We start from the raw sequence: 17,506 nt of genomic DNA on the forward strand, positions 1-17,506 counted from the left end.
GAAAATGAGTGTGTGAGAGAAATGAGGGGACAAGGTGGGTAGGTCTGGGGGGGGGGGGAGAGATTGTGTGCAGGAGGAAAGGATAGGTTGACCAGACAGCAAAAAATGTGAAAAATTGGGACAGGGGGTGGGGTGGGGGTAATAGGAGCCTATATAAGAAAAAGACCCAAAGATCGGAACTGTCCCTATAAAATCGGGAATCTGGTCACCCTAGGAAAGGATAGGCTCAGAGGGATTTTAAAGGAAGAGAATGCCTCCCCTGAGGTAGTTACATGAGCTGCCCCATCACAGCTGAGGAGAGTCGGAAGCCTGAAAGAGAGAGCGAGTCCCCCTTCCTCAGGAATCCCGCTGCTGCTGGTGCCAGTGACAGCTGCTCCGAAATCCACCTGCTACTGTTGGGGCTGGGAGCAGGGAGCCTAAGAGACCAAAACCCTCCTCACTTCTTCACACAGCGGGGTGGGAGGTGAGGGATGCTGCTGCTGGCTGCCACAAGGCTTGATTTCAACTTCTCTTCTATCCAAAAGGAGGGAATTGAGAGGCCGCTCTTCAGCAATACATTGAAAAGGAAAGGGCCACTGAAGTCCAAGTTCTTCACAGATATAGTGAAAAGAAAGAATCCATTTGATTCCCCTGGCTCTGCTGGCTCCCTGCACCCCCTGGTTGATCTAGTTTGGATGAATCCCCTCTGTGTGCTGGAGCCACCTTCATTTTATATGACATTATCATTATTGATCCTAGCCAAGGGCTCTCAGCCTATGAATGTGTCAGGCTGTATATTTATGACTGCACATCAGCCGCCTGTCCTGCTTGCTGTGTAAGCAGTGCCAGAGAACATCTGCTGGGCTACCTGGAGCAGCAGCATTAATGGAGTTAAAAATGCTGTAGGAGTCATTAGAAACATTCTGTCAAGAGAGTTAAGAGCAAGTGGACTGGCTGGGGCTGCATCACTTCAGATTATTCCCATCTTCAGGGGAAGGAGGGAGGTTTTGGCCAAATTATTGCAATCTTGCTTCATTAGGCCATTTGGCAGCACATCCATCTGAGAATGCCAGAAACCCACCTCCAGCTTCTCCCAGGAAACCCATCTGCTCTGGCCGGCTGCCCATGTTTGGAGGTGTAGGGTGCCCTCTGGTGGTGGAAGCGTACCTTTTTGTAAGAATAAAAGGCAATTTGCCTTGGGAACGGAAGGACGGCTGTAGAGAAGGATTGTTTTGAGACAGGTTTGCTGTTTTTTTGGTCGGGAGAGGGTAAGGTTGGTTCAGAGAGATCATTGGCTAGTTACCTCTACTGGCTGAGCGGCAGCTTCCCTCCCAGGTCAGAACATCCCTTTATTCCTGTGTAAACATTCTTCTACAGTAACATTCTACCAAACACTGCATCTTGCAGTAATGCAACTGCAGCATCTAGTGCCATCACTGAAGAATAGTACTGCATCATGTAAGTGTCTCATTAACCTCCCCAGCCCTGGTATCTAGTCTCTCTCTCCAGTGGAAGACATCTGACCTCTCTCCCCCTTCTCACTTCAAAGGTCCATATTTTACCTCTGCCTTTGAACAGGTGACACTGATCCTTCCACACAGCAAGACCCCTTTCCATGGAGCTAGACAACCTGAATAAAAGAAGACATAAAAGAAAAGGGCTCAGGCTTCCTCAGCAGCTTCAAGTTACTCTCAGGCAATGTGTCCTCATTCAAAAATAAACTGGTGGTGATGGCAGGGTGTGTGTGTGTGTGTGTGTTGGGGCGGGGGAGGGAGCTGTACAGAGGAGGGTTGTTAACATGCCTCAGCTTCCATGCTGTATTTTTAGGGTTGGCATTTAGACTTGGCTCAGGTACAAGTGGCTGGAAAATGTTTGGCATTTCCTCTTCCTGTCAGATGATATGGTGAGTACGTACAGGGCGCTCTACCCTAACGCATCAAACCCAGGCCATCAGGTGGCTTGCATACAACGCAGGTGTCACCTCCTTGCCTTTTTGTTCATCTCTAACTTCCAGAAATAAAACAGTGTCTCCCTGGTTAATTAGGATTAATTATTCATGTTATTACTGTTAGCAATTAGCACTAATGGAGCCCTTTCCATCTTCAAAGCACTTTACAGATATTCTCTAATTAATCACATCTCCTGCTCTGCTTGCTCTTAGAACCTGTCTGAAGCTAAACAAATAATTTAAAGCATGTTGTACTGTGTCAGGAGCTTCAAATAGCACAGGCCACTTGGGGAATACTTTAAATATATTCAGTGAGATGTCTAATAGGCTTTTTGTTAGATGTGCATCCACGACTTGGAAATATACTATTGCATGCGAAGGAAACTAAATTGCAAGTGAGTAGAATCTCCACCCCAGACGTATGGAAATATTTATGAATGGAAATTGGTGACCAGCTGCCACAAATACACACAATTTATTTTAAAGCACAGGTAAAAGAGCTGCCAGAATAAGTTGCCAAATGATTAGGGACTTTTGGTTTAGGTTGCAGTTTCCTCTTCTCTTTGTCTTCCTAGATTTTCAAACAATTTCATTTTCTGTGGCTCTTCATACCCCAGCCATCAGTTTTATGATATGATTGATTTGGGTTCATGTCACATGACGGGCTATCAGCTGGGGATGCCAAGGGCAGGGTAGCCTCATTCCATTTGCTCGGAAATCCATGAGATTCCCTGTTTTTTTTTTTTATATAGTGAAAAATATCCTCAGGATTTGGGGTGGGGTCTGTGAATATTGAGAAGACAGCGGCCCAGTAATTCCATTTACCCAAATGCAGAGTGGGTGAGGATTTGGACCGTGAGGGGTGGCTCACTGGACAGTACTTGTGATGCTTTTCTCACTAGATCCTTGAATATTTTTAAAGCTGCTATTCCCAGCACCGTCTGGAGCTGTCAGTTCTAATCATCAGAAGCTTCGTGGCTGACTTTTGGATGCGGTACACTGGAATGCACCAATATCAGTGAAGCTAGCTCCCTTTATGGGGGGAAATCTCTGGCAATGATAGAATCACCAGTTTGCATCTTTACAAATACACGGATCCAATTTACTTTTAATGCTGGTAAAGACTCAAAGATGCATTTGCAATATTTTAAATGCTAGACCATGGAGGAACATATCATGAGAGAGGAGATGCAGGAAGGGCCCAGATCGTCCAGGGAGAAGAACAAGCAGACACAACGTGTTGCTTTTGAGAAGTTGTTTTCATGGGATCTAATATTCAGGAACACAGCAGATCCTGGTCCAGACCCTCAGCTCATGTAAATTTTCATAGCCCCCCTGACTTGAATGAAGACATTCCAGTTTAAGGATCTAGCCCATAGTGCCTGTGTGCATATGTCTGGGCAGGTAGTAGGAGATAGGTTAGGGTTTGAGACTAACATAGCATTGAATTGGTGTGTAGGGGACCCGGGTGAGTGATAAGGCGAAAGGATTTATTTAGCAGCGTTGTTGATTGCAGTTACTATTTGCTAAGCACTGACAACGTGCTCAAAGCTGTACAAGGCACAAATATGAAGATAGTCCCTGCCCAGAGGAAAGCCATGAAATGAGTGTGGTGACCCCAGCGTGGTACCATACAGACAGGAGGTCCAGTGCAAAGCTTGCGGTCCCAGAGTGGGTCAGGCTTGAGTTTAGAGTATAGACTGAGCTAGCCTCCCATTTAGAGGGGTTTCCCCCAGCTCAAAGCACACTGCTATGATGGAGCTTCCATGAAATCTGCCAAGGGCATGTGAGGAACAACTTGGGCATGAGACCACCCTGCCGATTCTTTGGTTTGACATAGTTGCAGTAAGAAGAAAAATGTGACCTATGGTTTCAACCTCCCCCTTTCCCCTCTTTTATCCCTTCACCTGGAAAAAAAATCTAACGCAAGAGAACCAGCTGCAGAAGTCTTTTAGTGGGAGAAGCTCATAAATCTCCATCCAGCCCCCCGACCTTTGGTTTCCCTGGGGATCCACATGGAGGGAAAGGAAGCATTTTTCCTGTGGCAGTGACATGTAGGACGGAGGTCTCCCCTTGTCAAACCAGATGTTATATAGATACACAAACCTGTGCTGTCAATTATAAAATTTGCCCAAATCCTTCCACTGAAGAAAAGGATATTCTAGTTAGAAAGGCACAGCTTTGATGAGAAAGTAGGGCTGGAGTAAGGGTTAACTAAAGGATTGGAAAGCAAAGTCCTTCTTTTTGTGAAGGACAGATTTTCCATTTCAAAAGAACCAGTCCCATAGAAGGTTGGGGGTTGAGTCTGGGTATGAGGAGGCATCCAGATTAGGATGGGAGAATGATCACCAAAGGTAAAACACAAGACAGCTCAGGTTCAGTGCTATCCAACACACCACCTTGATCTGAGTGTTGGCTCAGGGATTGATTCTGAGCTGAGTTCAAGTTTGGTTTGGGGTTCAGTACAGGATAAATGTTGGACCCTGTAGAGGACTCCACTTAGCACTCATCCTCACTAAGCCCATAGGGGAGGCAAGAGGCAGATGTACTTGCTTTCCAAGGTGTCTCAGGCAGAAAACCAAAAAGTAATTGATTTCAGAGAGGCATCTGGTGATCTACCACACTCATGTGACAGAGACTCTTTCAGCCAGGAAGTGCAGGGTAGTTGGGAGAAGATAAATAATTAGTGTTGCAGGGGGCATTACCAGAGGAACGTACAGCCTAACAGCAGTAGCTATGAGAGAAATGCAGGGCACCAAGCAGGGGTTTCTTCCACCAGGTTGGTGTGGGGAGGGGTTGTCAGGTGTGCCATGTGGGCACAGCAGAGTTAGATGGGGGAATATGGGAGGAGCAGTGGAAACTTCATGTGGATTCAGTTAACTTTTCAAATTTCAAACACTAAGAGAAATAGTTAGAAATAGGATCCTAACACAGTTCTCCTTTGTCCCCTAACCAACAGTACACATCTGCTGTGGAAGTGCTAAGGCTCAGTTCCCCCCCCGGGGGGGGTATTTTCTCAAGGGGACACCAGCAGAGTGCATTGCTCTCTCATTTGGATGGTGACAGAAATGGCAAGTCCCTGTTCTTCCATTAAGGGGATACTTCCTGTAGGTGGCACCAGAACCACTCCCTGCTCTTTAACTGGACAGAGAGATGCTATAGGCCATATCTCTCTCCCAAGAGAGGATATTTCCTGTGGGTGGCACCAGTGCCATGCCCTGCTTTCTAGCCTGGGCAGCAGCTGAGATATTAAGACCCAGTTACAAAAGTTCTTGAAATGAAGCTATTTGCTCTCCATTCCGCAGAGAGCAGTGTTCTGAGATTTCCCAGCATGCAAAGAATCTCCCCCTAACACCCAACATAGGAACTCTGAATTTTAGATGCAAAGATAAATTAAAAATTGGCATTGCATAGCCTCTCCTCCTCTCATGCTGCTGAAAAGTGATATTAACAGCTACCAGCTGAAGCTTAATACTGGTTTGCACATCAGAATAACCACTGCTGTTTAACAGATTGTTAATGTTCTCTGCGTAATTGTTACAGTCCTTCTCTCAATTTTCAAACCAGTATTGAAACTGGTTCACTCTCTCCGAGGCTGGGCTTCCAAATGGCTGGAGCCAAAAATGACATAATTTTTTTCAGCAGTACAGTGCTGCCTGCCAGACACTAACAAATGCACTGTGAGTGGGGTATACTCACAATCCTCTTACAGTGGATAAAGGACTCATTGGAAATAATTACTTTCTGCACTACATTTTTCCAGTGTACTCAATTGAATGTTTGGAGTCTGTCTGTGAGGTCAGGGACTTGAGTGCTAGGCTCAGCAAAGGGGAAAAAATTAATCTCCCCATCAACTACCACTCAATAAACCAACACCTGAAGGAAAAAGTGGTGACCAGGCAGAAAGTGGAACCAATACCCCTTTTCTATTTGCTAGCAAACATGGCACTGTGCACCTGTCCCAAATACACTCCAGAAAAGACTGCTGCAAGACTTGGGTGAATAATGCAAAAATGGTACTGGGAGTATTCGCTTGAGCATTTCAAGGAATTGACTTTGATTGTGTTGTGGCCCTGTGCACTCACATTCCCCCAGAACTGTACAGAGGAGATTTGCTAGAATGAATATGCACAGTAAGCAAGCGGTCAGCCTGAGTAGTGGTCAGATTTGACTTTGAACTGAGCAGTGAACGTCCATGATCTGAACAGTGAATGTGTAATTTGAAATTTGCTTAGCTAATGATGAGCTACATAAGTCATCCAATCAGGGAACAGAATCAATACCATATGGCTGCTATAGCCAACTGCCAAAGTGCAAATGGTGAATATTCACAATGAACTCTTTGCAAAATACTCTGCGGGCTGATAATTAATTACTAAAGAAATTTGAAAATATTAACAAATACATCTGAGAATTATGCAACTTGTCCATAAATAGAAAAAATGTTAAGTAAGTAATTCATTAGGAATTATTTGCCAAGCTCTTCTTGTTAACTCTGCCTGCATTTTGGAAACTTTCAGGGGTCATGTGAGGCCTGCGCTGTCTTCATTTGTCTTCAACTTCTTTAATTCCAGGCCAGCTATGGAGAGTGAGACTTAGTATCTGCCAATAAGTCAGTGGCCCTGACCATCCCATCTGTGGGGATCGCAATTACTCTGCCCACGTGTGAGGGCATGGCCTAGCACAGCAGCCGTACGCACGTGTTGTGCACCGCTCAGTGGACACAGCCAAGGGAAGAGTAATTGTCAGAGGAGGAAATGCTGCTCCGCATTCTCCCCTACTCAAACACATTTTGGGAGACTGTGCAAGGACAACATAGAGCTGTCAGGAATACTCTTCTGTTTCCTCACCAAGACAGCAGCAACAGACGTGCTAGGGAAATATCCTGCTGGACCTTAGTAGAACTGGCAGTAAACCATACCAAATAAGAGCCATTTATCCTAGTGTGATGGACTGTGGCTAGAGAGGAATGCACTCCAGAGATGAGGAAAAGATATGGGGAAGCACATGGATAATGGGCAAGGTCTCCAACCATATGGTTGCCAGGAAGTGAATTCTCTGATGCACTGTTCACTTGGATGCATACTGCAACTTGTGTGCTGTTGTAAGGCCTACTCTTTTGAAAACTATGCAGGACAGTGGTCAAGTCTTTTGTGGTTTATGGCTGTCACTTATGAAGCATGTCAGTACAGTCTGCTGTCAGGGTCTCTATCTCTGCATAATATTGTTCATTACTTGACACATTCAGTCAACCAGCATCCTCCATACTCTGCCACCCACTGAGTGTATTTTGCTCCTCTTTCCTACCCTCTGCCTTTGTTCCTCATCATGCTGTGGACTGGAAGTCACAGTTATGGTTGCTAGGGGGTAGCAGTAGCTGTTGCACAGTCTCAGCACTTGACAAGCTGAGTTCTCATGTAATGAGCAAGACATAGATGCTACAGAGAGAGGCCAAATAGAAAGACAACCAGAGACAGGCAGGTGGTCACACAGCAGGACAGAAAAAGGAGGATGAATGAATGATCTAGGCAGGGTTAGGAGAAAGGCAGAAAGAGACATAGAAAGAAAGGGAGAGAAAGCAGCACAGGCTGGGGAAAGATGCTTTTGTGGTTAAGGCACTAGACTTTGAGCCAGGTGATCTGGGTTCAACTCCCTATTCTGCCACATATTTCCTGTGTGACCTTGTACCAGTCACACTCTCTCTATTCCTGAGTTCACCATCTGTAAATTAGGGATAATATGTCTTACAGTATTAGAGGGGAGCATAAATCCACAAATACCAGGAGATGCTCAGATACCACTCTCATGAAGGCCATGTAAATAGAAAGAGAGGATGGATAAAGAAAGTCTCTCATGAACTGTTACTGTACCTCCTGTTCATTGCCCTCCTTCTCTTTGCATTCCTACTTGCTCACAGCCCTGAACATGGAGGATGCTCAAATCAGATTTAGATACAAAGGCTCCTCCCTATGACTTTGCTCTGGACCACTGAAGATGGTAAAGGGAAAAGAGGAGACAGAACTCCACCAGCTAAACCTTGCCTTGTGTGCACTGGGGGAAGAGGGGAAGGGAAGAGGGACACAGAGGGACTGTGGTAGGAGGGGAACCCATTATGATTTTAGGAATCCAAGATTGAAATATATTATGAAATTTGTGCAGTGTCTAGTTCACAGAGCTATATATGGAACTTGCACTATACTCTGACTGCACTAAAGTGACCTGCTGTGCCTTTCCCTTTTGCTTATGAGAGCAATGAGACCCAGAATGGGATTTCACTACTGAACTCAAGGGGGAGGAGCAAGGGCACTTGTATTCTGCATCAGCATCTCAGTAGAAGAGGCTCCATTGTCACTGCCTACTGTTGCATACATTGGGATAATAGAGCGGGAGAGAAGTCAAGCACAGGGTCATGGCTCCTATACTCGGTGATATCAGAGCTCATTCATGGGGAAAATGATCACCCAGGCCCCCACTCTCCCATCCTTTGTAACATGAAGAGTCAAGTCAGGCAAACAAGAGGAGTGCTAGGAAAGACCATTTTGTCTTGCAGGTAAAGGATGAGAAAGCAGCACAAGGCCCACCTCAGAAGCTGGGGGTCAAGGCCAGGAGTAAACATTCCTCCCCTGGAAAAGGGAAGAGACAGTAGGGACTGTGCTTCAGAATATATTTAGCTGTCAGAAATGTAATAGCCAGAAAGGTGACTTTTCACCTTATTCTATGGGGATGCCAGGAATGAAATGCTACTGTGACAGAGTGGTGCTATAAACCTTATATCTATGATGGCCAGGAAACTCAGGGTCTGTACTGTTGATATCTTGGATAAGAAGCTGAATAGAACAGGGACAGGAGTTACCAAAAACATTGTTTCCATGTAGAATTTTTACTCATGAAACACAAGTTGGCCTTGCTGTGTAAGTCTCCACAATCATTTTTTTCTCCTCCCAAAGGGTACAGTTCTACTTATTGAGCTCAATGGAATTACACCCAGAATGAATTGTCCTCTTGATTATCTGTACTCCCATGGCAACTAGAGGCCCCAACCAAGATCAAGGCCCCATTTTACTGGACACTGCACAAACCTAGAGTAAAAGGCAGTCTGTGTCCTGACAATGTCACAATCTCCACTCATTCTGCTTCCCTGTTGTTGCACCTTACTTTAGTGCATCCACACACCTGTAGTCCATAATGCATCTTTATTCAAGAGAGGAGTTAGGTGAGTTTTACAATCAGAGATATCAAACCAGAAAACCTTTCCCTTGAGGACAAGATAGTGCTCCTGAATCCAGGTGCCTGCTCATGTGTGTGTATATCAGCCACTTTCTCTTTGTAGGAAAGATGTTTTTTGTCTGACAGACAAGTCTCATCTGCCATGGCCAGTCCTATCTTGTTCTGTAGCTATCCTCCAGCAATGGACAATACTTTGTTTCAGGTGAAGAGGCAAACTTCACTATGCACCTAACCAACTGGGCAAAGCTGAAGCTTCCTTCATGACTCCTGCAGGAATCAATTCACTCCCTGAAGCATAAGATTTGGTTACCATTCCTGAGTTAGGATAAACAATTGTCCTAAAATAACCCAGCTTTGAAATCTGACTCAATGACTTCCTGATGCTGTCACTTAATGGTCATCTCTCCAAAGACATGACAAACGGCACAGGATACAACTGAGGGCAGGAGAGAAGAATCCAGTCAGGAAAAACAGATGAGGTGGCCTAAACCTAGTTATTTCAATTTCATACTTTATTAAGTGTATCGTTATTCTTCAGGGCAGGAAATGTAGAATTGGAAGCATTCCTCTCTAAAATCTGGCAGAGAGGAAACCTCTCTTCCTTTTTTTTTTTTATCACCCTGTCTCTCCCACCTCCGTCACACTGGCCTCTCCCAAAACACACAATTTCAGGTTTCAATACAGATGCTCCAGATGGGACATTGTATACCTGAGCCTGGATGCTGAACAATGCCCACTTTCTTTCCCACGGAGCAGCACGGAGTAAGAGACTCGTGTTGTCTCAGCTTTCGTAGCGGGAGATTTATGAGGTGTTCCACTCCAGGGGACACTGCCAAATGTTAATTGCTTCTGTTACATGACTGCTGAGGAAGAAAGGGAAGAAAAAGAAGGAACTCTTTCAATAAAAGACTGTGTTTGAGGTTCATTGCCTTTAAATGAAGTATCAGTTTATATCCCTTCTGAATTGCTGGTCACCTTTGGTTCTGCTTTTGAATACTAGTTGCCACAGTGCTACCTGCCTTTATTCTGTTCTTGGTTAAGAAGGATATAGAAATGTCCAATCAGCACATTTAGCATGCAAGAGAAAAACTCAAACAACTCAGCATCTTTGAAGTGCAGTGTCTAAGCAAGATAACCATGTTGGCAAGGGGTTAGCCACACAAGGGGTCCCCATTAAACAAGGCACAGTTATACCTAACTTGATTGCCTCTCTCCCCAGTCTGTGGCTCTCATTTTTATGCTGGTATAATTCTATGGAGTTATATCCATGTACAATTATAGGCATGCAGCTGTAAATCAGGCCCCACGTTTTTATTTGGGGTGTGAGGGGAACATTTATTTTTCCTAATGTGTTTTTTTTAAACATATGTAATGTTTTGGATCAGGGCTAATTTATTTTAGAAAAGTGGCCTGGATAATTAATCTATAATCCCACTAAGAGAGAAAAATTAGTGGGAATTTTAATAGAAGCAGTAAAGTAGTAGTTATTTTTGCAACACAACAGAGACACTTTATCCACTAAGCCAGTGGTTCTCAACCAGGGGTACACATCTTGCCAGGGGTACATCAACTCACCTAGATATTAGCCTAGTTTTACAACAGGCTACATAAAAAGCACGAGTGAAGTCAGTACAAACTAAAATTTCATACAGACAATGACTTGTTTATACTGCTCTATATACGATACACTGAAATGTAAGTACAGTATTTATATTTCAATTGATTTGTTTTATAATTATATGGTAAAAATGAGAGTCAGCCATTTCTCAGTCATAGTGTGCTATGACCCTTTTGTATTTTTATATCTGATTTTGTAAGCAAGTAGTTTTTAAGTGAGATGAAACTTAAGGGTACTCAAGACAAATCAGCCTCCTGAAAGGGGTACAGTAGGCTGGAAAAGTTGAGAGCCACTGCACTAAGCTTCACACACTTTTGATGTGGAGCCATGATAACCATAGGACGGTTTCTGTAGTGCAGTTGATACACTGAGAATTACCATTAAATAAAAAGTTAGACGAGCTATTACTGGATTCAAGGAAAGCAATTTCTTCAGCTCACACCGAGATCTATGTGTGAACACTAAATTCCATGTAAATCAGATATGGTTTACTGTGGCCATAACCTGTAGCTCTTATTCAAAACTGAGATATGTTGCATCCGAAGAAGTGAGGTTTTTACTCACGAAAGCTTATGCCCAAATAAATCTGTTAGTCTTTAAGGTGCCACCAGACTCCTTGTTGTTTTTGAGATATGACTGAGTAATGGCTGCAGGGTTTGACCCTGTGCATTTAACTTCTTTAATGAAGAAAACAGAGGACTTTCCCCACATCTAATGCACATATAGTAAGGCAATGTTTGTATATGATGTTAAAGTAAGTCTGTGCAAAAATAAATCTCAGAAACAAAGAAACCTCATTATTTTGCAATACTTGGTATTGCCAGAGCAACACTCCAGATTCCTGATTGAGTTCAGTCTCAAATAGAGTTAATTACATTCTTGTTTTTCAGACTTGGCTTGAGTCGCTCCAGTAGTGTCCATGTTACACATGGTGTGTACCATTGGCAGGGCTGGATTAAGGCATAGGCTACCTAGACACATGGTTAGGATCCAATTTGTGGGAGGGCCCAATCTGAGCTCTGGCTGGTCTGGTTCAGGTACTGGTGCAGAAGCTAGCCCAGCGGCAGTACTGAGAAGCAGCAGTGAGGAGCAGCAACTCTGACCTCCCCACTGCCATTCAGGTTTGTTTCTGCAGCTCCTCCATCATAGCAGGTCAGTGCAGCCAGAACTGAGTGAGTGTCATTGCAACATGGCACACAGGGGTCACAGTGATGCTCGGATTTTGCCCCTTGAAGGGGCTGTGGGCCCAACCTGAGCAGCACTGTGACCCATGTGCTTCATCACGGAGGGCCATGCAAACCTGCCAGGATGCAATGCCATTCACTCAGTTTTGGCCCTGCCAACCCCTCCATCATGATAGAGGGCCACAGGGCCAAATCTGAATGGGCAGTGGGGTGGCACATTTTGGGATTGGCTCCTGCACCAGGGCTCCCCTGCAGCCTTTTCCTGCTTCGAGAAGCCTGTGTCCCTCTGCTCTGCCAGCAGGACTTGCTCAGTGACAGCCTCAAGTCCTGTTAGAAGTACAGGGAGCCACGGTGAGTGCCCACACACAAGTGAGCTGGTGGAGAAAGGGAAGTGGGGGGTTCTGGGGAGTGGACACAAGGGGAGTTTGCTTAGTGTAAGATAAAAAATTGTATGTGTAGACAACCTGCTAAACTAAAGTAAGAGTGTTTCAGTTATGTGCACCAAGTGAAAAATTTCTTGGGGTGCCTCTGAGCCACTCTCCATAGTGTGTAACTCAGAGGAAACAGAAAAGGAGGACAAGTGACTTTAACATGTATCCTTAAAAAAAGAGCTATCAAGTAATTAAAGTGCCAGAATTTGCCAGGAATAAGGGTACTCACTGTTACTGAATCCTGCCAGTAACCTCCAGTTATGACTGGTACCAGAGATCCATCCTGGAGCATTGTTACTCAGCTCTGGAATCATTACAGGAGTCTGGATGGAAAACCATTTACATGGCCAAAATGCCCTTTTAGTTCCTAGAACTGGGGTGGATTTGACTTGTACCTGGGAAAGTTTTGGAGATGGAAAAGCTGCAAGCAGAAATACCCTGACTATTCACAGCAAAGAACTACCCATTAGCCAAGAATTTCACAAAACCTCCAGGCTATTTCTCACAAGAACTCCAGCAAAGAGTTCAGAACGTCTTCGGGAAGGTAGAGAATGCCAACTTCTTTGTGGGGCATTTGCCCATATTCAGTTCTCTCTTTAAAGTTTATACATTTACATTTAATAATGGTTTCCAGCTCACTCACCAATAACTGAATGAAAGGGCTAACCTCCTACCACTTCCTCAGCAGAATACTCAGCTTCTGATCTAGTGTTCAGGCTTCTCTCTTCCTTTCAGAAGCTGGACTTTCTAGTAAATAAAAACACCCCACACAAAGAACTAGGCCCACCACTTGTATAGGCTGATGGAGCTAATTGGACCCACCTGACAGTATGACTCAGCAGTAATTACTCAGACTTGTAATGCAGGATTTTAATGCATGAATGTATGGTGACTCAACAGAAGAGCCTTCCATTTCTATACAGGGCCTTAGAGTCTCCCACCTTGTTACAAATCCGCAGTTATATATATTTGGAAAAGAAATGCACCAAACACTGTTAGAAATTATTCCACTGTGGAAAGGTTGTTTTATTCTGACACCTTTTTGGACATTTCATTAGCTAACAGTTTCTCCCTGTCATACCCAAAGACCCTTGTTTGAGGGAATTGTAAGTCAAATTTATTCCTGGTTAACTGACTTCTGTTGACTTACACCGGCCATGAATTTGGCTGACTATGTCTGGGAATAACATCACATGGGTACTATACTGTAAATAACACAGGTATGTCATCTGCAGGACTCATTCTGAGACCTCTACTGCAAGTGTCACTTCCTGAGGTGGCACTATATTCTGGGAATGCTGTCACTGTGCCGTAACAATTACTGGGTTATAAAATACTCCTCCGTTGCCTCTCCTCCACCTCTTACATCAGCTTGAAATTAGACTGTGAATGAAATAGCTAACAGCAGCATGGCTGGCTGAATATCAGCTGATCACAACAGTGTGGCAATCTCCAGTATGATACACTGCATGGTGGTGGGATCGTGAAATGTCCACTCCAAGGCAACACTTCTCCAAGACATGAGGGCCTCCAGTCTCTGGAGAAAGCTGCACTTCAGTTTGTAAAAGGAGAGTTCCTAGCTAAAACTTCCCTCCCATAAGTCACAAACCAACTGGATCCAAGCTGCCTTCATTCAAGGAAAGTGGGGAGTGTTCAAGTGACTTTGAGTGAGAAAGAAACAGATCTCTGTTTTGAGTAGACCCTTCTCCCTGTCTATAGCCAGCCTCTCCAGTTTTATACAATTGACGTATGCATCTCAGCAAATGATGCCCGAGGACGAAAGCTGGGGAACAGGGCAGGAGGCAAAATCTGAAAACATTTTGTAAAATGAAACTCTTTCTCTAGACTTGTAAATACTGTAACAGCTTGTAATCCTGAGCCAGTTTAGAGACCATGTCCCCACTCAGAACGGGATCAGGAAGTTAGCTTTACTTAATACCCTGTTCCATTAAGTGGCAGATGAGTGGTAACAATGATTTATTTGCCGAAGTAGCCCAACAGGGTTCTCTGTCCCCACTGTTTTGCATGATTGGTTTCACTTTGCAGAAGCGGTTACTCAGTGTTCAGATGGTTATTGGCTCCACTGTGCAAACAGCATGAGTAGATCTCCTGCTTCTGGTTTTCCAGGACTCTTTATATATTAGTGGTGATATAACAAACTCCATCCTGCCTGGTATTTTCCACCCTTTGATGATGTCATCATGATGCAGTGTAGTCCTGTGTAATGTTGGAGCTACTCCTTCTTGCCCTCTAACAAAGGATATGCAAGAAAACTTGGGGAGCAGTTAAGAAGGTCGTAATCCAAGAACTGCCAGGTGTGTCATTGATCAGTGAGGGGTTTTTATTCACTTGGAATAATATTTTAGGAATCAGCTTCTTCCTATGCATTCATAATGCTCCCTAGGCAGAGCCTTCTCTTTGGTTTGGCCATGACAGCCTGTGACCCTGTGCAACCCAGCCCTCCTTAAACGTTGGCCAGTGGAGCCTACAATAAGGATCATCTCCAGTAGGCTGTCCCCCTTTCTTAAAGGACCACTTTAAGGAAGCTTTGCAAAACTGTTATAGAAATTCACATGCTCAAGCACAAATCTACTGATCAGCCTTTTACCATGATGATTGAGGATGGAAATAATAATGGTATTTTACTTACCAGTACTTGCCTCCAGACCAGCCCTCTCCCAAAGAAAAATCTCACAGAAAACTCATACAAGGTGTGCAGGCAAATACAGCTCTGCAAGCCTACTATTAGGTGACCAGTTCTGTTTGACCTGTAGTTAAAGAACTCAACTAGGTATGTCAGGTAGGCGGTGCCCTGGGTAGGCACTTGATTATATATTCAAAAGCACTTCCATGAAGTGCAGATATTTGGACAAAGAAGAGTCCTTACTGGCATGAGAGAGGGCTTTAATGGGGGGCGGGTGGATTCTCAAATGTGCACAGTGTTGGTCTCACTGAAAAGAATGATGAAATTGCTGCTGATTTTAAAGGGAGCAGAGATAGGCCAATACTGAACGTTTTGGAAAATCCCACCCTAATTCCCTGATCTAATTCCCCCCTGCCACCCTATGTGGGATCCTTGGCACAGGGATTTCTGATATTCTCTCACCTTTCCCCCCTCCTCTGCCCTTTCTCTTTTGAAGCTCTGACTTGTACCTATGAAGTATGGCCACGAATCCCCCTCAAGATCTGTTATCAACACCCCTGAATCAGTCATTCTGAGTTACTATGGAACTTCACAAAGTGTTTCACCATTTTCACCTCATTTAAATAATCTACTCTCACCCCAAATCTCATCTCTTGGCTGCAAGTCTGCCACCCAAGGACCAGTTTCCCTTTGGACCTTTCTACTTTATTCTTAAAACAGATTGTTGTTGCTGAGTGATGCAAAGTTTTCCCTTCTCTTCCCCAGCTGCCCCATAGAACAAGGGTCAGGGACCGAAGCAGATCTGTCCTTTAACAGGGTACAGTTTGCTTTTCTTGCATATTGTACATATGCTTTTTAAGTAAAAGGAACAAACCCAGATCAGATAGTTTGTTCTTCTAATACAGCACAACCTCAATGGGGAAACTGCACAGGAGGGTCGATTCCATGTGTTGCTATGTAGGCACCATCAGTCACACAGGCATAGGAGGAACACGGGAGTATGTGTCCCCTTATCCTGCCCAGGATTTTATTCAGGAATTAGACACCCTATATTTTGTTAGAAGCTACATTTGTCCTTTCCCAATATTATAAAAAATTGGGCCACCCCATGCATGCGTGTGTAACATCTAATCTAATCTATCTATCTAAGTACTTAGATTATGTACTTACTGCAAAATTCCTGCTGCTTCTGCCTCCACCCCCTCCCACCTCCACCCCTGACTGCCCAAACCCACTAGCAAGTCATCTTGTCCCTGCCATTCTGTGAAACTTTCGCCTGTTCCAGTCCCATCAGTACCTGTCACTCCAGATAGCTGCGTCTCTGTCTCTCTCTCTCTGATCAACCCTGCTCAGCTCTTGGCTCAGGGGGAACATTCTTGGTCACTGTTTCGCAGTCGGCTCTGCACCTGTTTCTCCACAACGGCACCATGGGAGTCTAAAGCATAATAAAGGGATATAAATAATGCAGTGACACACACACGCTAGCTTACACAATCCACTACGGACGGCAGTGTGTGCAATCTGTAATGAGAACCATCAGCTGTCCTCTTGCAAGCTTCTCAAAACCCTGTCACTGGGCCCTTTTGGTATCATCCAGACTATCACAAGCAAGTGGGTCTTTGGGTCCTATACTGGGAGATCCTCCACAACTCAGATGGTAAAGATTTTGCAATTCTACCTAAATATTTACATAACAAATAGTGATCTTGAACTATTTTGTTGCCATCAAACACATTTTTAGGTAGTAAAAAAAAGGGACTCAGATCCATCCCTGGTGTAACTCCTCTGGCCCAGAGTTTTTTGTTTTATTTGAGAGATCTGTGGTCCTTAGAACCCTAATTTAAAAAGAAAGGGTATTATATATCTGTTTACATTTAAAAATGTGTGCAAGTCTGCCACTGAAAACCAGTGAGGAGTTTATGAGATTATACAAAACCCCAGTGCAGATTCTCCCAAGATTACTAGGTATATTTTAGCCAATAACATAGTAGAAACTCTGAGTTGTCTTTAAAATGAAAGCTTTACAATTACACTGATAATTCCCTACCTCCTGTCAGCAGTGACCATCTTAATAGAAGGTGACATCATCTATGGTATCAGAAGTAGGAGAGGCCCAAAGACAGAGATCGTAAACCAGTTTCCTTCCAGTGGAATACTGATTTAACAATCGGGGGGGAGGAGGAGGGGGGAGTTTTTCTGTTCAAGCATTAACCAGACTATTTTAATGTTAAAGAGTATGATCCTGTTTCTGATAATTAAACCAGCATTAAAACTGAGTGGGGACTGTCAAATCTCAACTCACAACAAATGGAGTCTCCTTTCAATATCCACAGAAAAATTCACATTGCCAAAATGCCAGGTCAAACTCTCACTAAAGCTCTTTGTTACACTGTCTTCAAACAGAGCAAAACAAGTTTATTCTATTAGCTTTCATGCAGTGTGTATATGTGTGTTTGTGTGCATGCATGCATGAGA

At 44.1% G+C, this 17,506-nt stretch overlaps 1 long non-coding RNA gene across 1 annotated transcript; it reads right to left on the bottom strand.

Moving 5' to 3' along the window:
• Window positions 1-1,201: 1,201 nt before the first annotated feature.
• LOC101953650 (uncharacterized) lies at window positions 1,202-16,460 on the bottom strand. The gene is made up of 3 exons (XR_254819.3): window positions 16,329-16,460; window positions 9,864-10,017; window positions 1,202-1,609 (listed from the first exon to the last, which is right to left on the bottom strand). It is a non-coding gene; the product is annotated as an uncharacterized LOC101953650 (long non-coding RNA).
• Window positions 16,461-17,506: the final 1,046 nt, after the last annotated feature.

This window comes from Chrysemys picta, chromosome 7, assembly GCF_011386835.1.
Source record: "Chrysemys picta bellii isolate R12L10 chromosome 7, ASM1138683v2, whole genome shotgun sequence".
NCBI classification, from domain to species: domain Eukaryota; kingdom Metazoa; phylum Chordata; order Testudines; family Emydidae; genus Chrysemys; species Chrysemys picta.